This window comes from Lycium barbarum, chromosome 8 (genome assembly GCF_019175385.1).
Source record: "Lycium barbarum isolate Lr01 chromosome 8, ASM1917538v2, whole genome shotgun sequence".
NCBI classification, from domain to species: domain Eukaryota; kingdom Viridiplantae; phylum Streptophyta; class Magnoliopsida; order Solanales; family Solanaceae; genus Lycium; species Lycium barbarum.
The window spans coordinates 116,499,177-116,504,434 of NC_083344.1; positions in this window are offsets into that span (position 1 = coordinate 116,499,177).

Consider the following 5,258-nt stretch of genomic DNA (forward strand, 5'->3'; position numbering starts at 1 on the left):
TATGACCTACTGCATCGATAGTGAAAGGATATGCCTAGAGAAGTACGTTGGTTTTTGTGAGCATTACGCCCAATTAGATCCTCAACATTCCCTTCTATCTCACAGATGTACATTGCAGTAAATAATCATGTTGGGCTAAACGGTCCAAAGATACTTTTAACATGACGTGATATTATCCTCTTTGGGCCAAGCCCGCACGGTTTTCTCCAAAAAACCTCACATCATTAAGAGTATCCAACACCTTATAAGTAGCTTCTTTTTCTTTTTAGCTACTAATGTGGTACTTTGTTCGCACACCCAACAAATCATAACATGTATAATAAATTTGTTTAACCTTAAAATTGAGAACAGTTAAATTTATGTGTGGAGCCAAAGATATGTGGCTTAATTCAATTCGAGATTAGATTACACGATAAATGAATAACTAAATAAAATATGCAGATCTGACCAAATATGAATGGTGACGGGCCTCGGGTATCGGGAACCGAGGTCGAACCCTTCTGACCGGGTGTTTACACAATGAATAATAAAGACAACCTTAGAAAATATGAATGAATTCAGATGATTCTATTACTTTCTTAGTACATAATGAGGGCCTCCTCTTTATATAATAGAGGAGTCCTAACCCTAGTACAATTCTAAGTATTGACAACTATTGCCGAGATTGGTGTCGAAATATCCGGCTGAAGGCGGATATTTCGGTCATCTCCTCATGGTGGTAACCGCCTCTTCTACCTGCTTTAACGCCTCGCTACAGATCGAGCTTGAAGCCTTATCCCCGATAAGTCGGTTGCATCCTGGCCGAGCATCACCTTGACATCGGGAAACTGAGTATGTCCATATCCTCGGTTTTACCCGTATACAGATAGTCCCCTCATTTCCCGAGGTGAAATTTTAACTGCGGGAAATGGACAAAAATAAGGCTGAGCAGCCACATACATCTACTTAGGACAAGACTTTCTAGTCAACACTTCACTCTGCCCGATGCTAGGTCATTATTACTTAGCCGCCAAATCTTTTTTGGGAGACCTCCTTGTGTCAGAGTCCTTGATACGCTACAGGACACCTTGATTTCCTTTCTATATATAGCCCATGTATTCTTCCTTTATCATGCATCTGTGCTTCTTCAAATCTAAACTTCACTTCTCCTCAAAAAACCTTGTTGTGATTTCCGTATTGAGCCCATAGCCCTCCTCGGACTTTGAACCTTCTTTCATCAGGGCGTGATTATCCATTATTACGGTAAACCGGTCACGAATATGGCTTACGTTCCATTATTGACCCAAGGTGAAGATCAATCTTCATTCTTGCCGCCAACGGGAGCCGCTATTTTTGATAAGGAGCTAGAATCTCTCGCTGTCGATATCCTCCCGTTGGGGTTTAACTATACGAACGACTGCAAAATTTCTTACCATTTTGATTCGGTGGAGAATTTTGAATCCTGTATCGATGATGGCACTATTATCGTAGTCAGGGAAGATTGTAACTTAGGCGCAGATGTTGACGTTCTCCCTGTTGGGAATGGTGTGAAAATAAATCATCATATTGTCGGCTACTCGTTGTCATACACTTACCCTTTCTCCATAGGGTTTACTCTTCCTGTTCCTCGAGTGATCGAGGACTTTTGTCGTCGGTATCAGATATGTATCGGACAGATCGCCCCACAGATTTGGAGACTTGTGTATTGTATTGAGAAGTTGGCTAATAAAGCCAGGGTGGCCTTCACCCTTGACCATTTACTTCATATATACATACCTCGGGTGATCCGAGGGGGGAATTGTTCATCTGCTTCCTTGGGGAAATCAAAGCCTGATTGACCCCGAAGATGATTATGACCAAGGGTGGCTTTATCGGTTTGTGATGATATGCACAGCTCAACTTCATCATCCATCGTTTATTGATTTTCTTGAGGTGTGGAACCCTTCACCAAATCCGATTGAACCTGAGCTCGATACAACTATCTTTTAATGGGTGGTTGCCCTTCTCCGAGCTTCTCGTAACATAGGCCAGTCTTGGAGGAGAATGGCACCCGAAGGGTGGAAAGGCAAAAGCTATGGTAATTTCTTAATCCGATCACTTCAACCCTTATTTTCCTATATTATGTCTCAACCCAATGTATCTGATTTTCAGGACTTCCGACGAGAAAAGCTTCTAAAGGAAAGACTGTAGCCGAGGATGTCGTTCGAGGAAGAAGAACATCTGCGCCGCCGAGGGCACCTGGATGCAGAGAGACTGGAAGCTTCCCAGTTAGACATTCAGGGGATGGCTCTCGAGTTCGAACCCGTCATATCATGGAGACCCGTCGGGAAATTCCATTTGGCGAAAACCCGGCTACAATAGTACTTGATGAAGAAGATTTACCAACGCCAAATATCCCCAGTTCGTCCATTTCCGGCGCAGGTCATGGGGATACCTAGTCGGTATCACGTACCATCGTAGCATTCCACAGGATAGGCCGGAGTTCTCAACCTTCGGCTTACTATGTCGGTTAAGGGTGTTGCTGTTTTACTTTTCTTTTTCAGCCTATGGCCGTAGAGTAGGGCATTTTCTGTTTTTTCTGATGGACCGATGTATCCGAAATAGTCGGGATTTTATGAAGTAAAACAAGTTTAATAGAAATTTGCAGATCGGTTCTTATCGGACTTTATTGAGCACACCATTTGCGTTGTTCGAACCTACACTCTTGTATATGTCTTTGCAATATTTGATCAATTGTCCTTTGTTCTATAGCTCACCAAAATTCGAAATGCATTGCTACCGGCCGCCATATTTGAACATTTTATTTTTTGTACTCGACCATAACTGGTTCGGGACCGTATCCTTTGTGATCGATATGGCAGCTTTACTTGATCATAATAATATCGGTGTGAAAGCCCGACCTAGGTCTCATCGGGAGGCCGGTTTGCTCATGTGTGCCCTGATGATCGAGAGGGGCGATCCGGTTCCTTCTCAATTACGCTTTCCATGGATAGATAAGATCAAGGTCACATCCGTCACATCAATCTGACATTGGCACGTGTCGAGACCCGGTTGGTTCCGAAGATGGTTACGGAATGTGAACCGTCTCAGCCTCACACTATAAAAACAAGCTTCCCCTTTCACTTTTCACCTTTCTGATTTTTACCAAAGGAATTTTTACCTTCGTGTGCTTTGGATACGCTAACCTTCATATCTTCAAATCTTCATATCTTCATATTTTCATATCTTCATATCTCCTTATCAGTTCTTTATCTAATCTTCAAACCTTCATACAAGCCTTTATACTTTTATATTTCCGTAATGACGAGCAAATCTTTCAAAGCTAAAACCGGTGAGACTTCCTAGGTTCCAAAATCGGAGCCTGTATTGATAGATTTCATTCCACAAGATTATACGACTATTTGGGATTTCAAGGTCGAGAAACCTTCTCAACAAGGGGATCGAAGTGTCGATATATCGAACTATTTGTGCATGATACCCCCGAGTAAACTCGAACAGGTCAAGGAAGACTGTGGGCGGAAGGGTATGGAGGTCATTATTCCCGACCAGAATGAAGCTGTAACGACCTACGTGGAAGGGTTTTTAAGCGTTTATACCTACCCTTTCACGTTTAGCACACTCGATCCCCTGGTAGTGGATTTTCGCCAATGGTATGATATTTTCCTCGTCCAAATTCATCCGTCGTTTTGGAGGATCGTTGTGCTTCTCCATTACTTCACCACAAACGTGAATATTTCCTTCACGGTGCACCATCTACTTTGGCTGTACAGTCTCTGTGTCTTCCGAGGGGGTATGATTAAACTCTCCAAACTAGCCAAAAAGTCACCCCTCTCTGGTATTGACGAAGATAGAGACCGAGGTTGGCAGAGCAGATTTGTCCGAATCAGATTGAAGGATCTGATTCCTGCTGAAAAGTTGCCATTTCTTGAGAAATTGAACCCAACCCGTAAGTAACTTTACTTTGGTATGATATGATCATATGTTTGAACCTACACTGACCCTTCGATTTGCTCGTGTGTACATAACACTCATTTGAACCCTCAGTGCGGTTTCGAACATTGATCAATGGATCGGGAAGATCTGTTCCCAACTTACCTATGCCGATCACAACTGGCGATAATTGTCTCGGTCCCGGTGGGAGGCCGAAAATCACGGTAAGTCCTTTCCTCATAGCGCTGCTCCATCTTCCCTACATGTTATGCTATGTTGGATAAGTTTAAACTGTTATTCTTTCCTTTACAGGTCTATCAAAGGCCACAAAAATTCGGGGCCAAGAGGTTGTTGAGGCCTTGGCCGATGAACGAAATATCGAAGCTCCTGACCAGGAAGAAAAGGTAGAGAGGAGGAAAATACGATCCTCTGAGTCTTCTCGAGCTCCTTTTAAAGCCAGGAAAAGATTGAGGCTCACAATCAGAGAGACCTCTTCGGAAGATGTCTCGGCCCGGGCCCCGGATGTCAATGTCGTTGGTCAGTTATCGGATCATTCCGATGATAAAGACCTGGTGTTGGGAGAGCACCGACTTGCCGATTAGGGCCCCGATCAAGAGCTGACCGGTTCTGCAGAGATTACCCAACCTTTTATGGAAATCTCAAGTCCGATGTCGGCGGGTTCGAGGGATATCCCCAGACCGACGGACTTAGGGCACGTAAGGTTGAAGATCGGGCTTCCAAAGTCCCTGTGGGTACGATATCTGGACTTTAAATCCTATATTACTTGTACGACCGCGTGTACTTGTGTGTGCTTTTGGGAGCAACAAGTTTTTGGCGCCGTTGCCGGGGACTTATAAATTAACAGTTTTTCTAGATTAGATTTTTCCTTTTATCTTTACAAGTTTTTATTCTATTTTATTTTTGCTTTGTTTTGTGTATTTTTCTTTACATGGAGTTTTCATCTTATCATTACTTGGCATCTTTGGAGTACAATTTTAAAATATATGTTGCTCAACGTGATAGACTCTCGAATGGTATTATTCAAATAGTTAAAGAAAAAATTGAGTTCTACCATGAGGTTGAAGATTTTTGTGTTGCTGTTCACTACTTGAATAGGGATTTGAGTGCAAAGGTTGATGCTTTTAACGATCAACAATTTAGTGATAAGTTGTGTAAAGCTGAAAAGGATCTTCTAGGCCAAATTGAGGAGTTAAAATTCGAGAGTTAAACATTAGACTATATATTTTTTTTATGATGCCAATGTTGAGACAAGTGCACTAGAGTCTTGTGAGGAAGTAGATAATATTATTTTTGATGACTCTAGCTTGTGTATATATGGGGATGGAGAT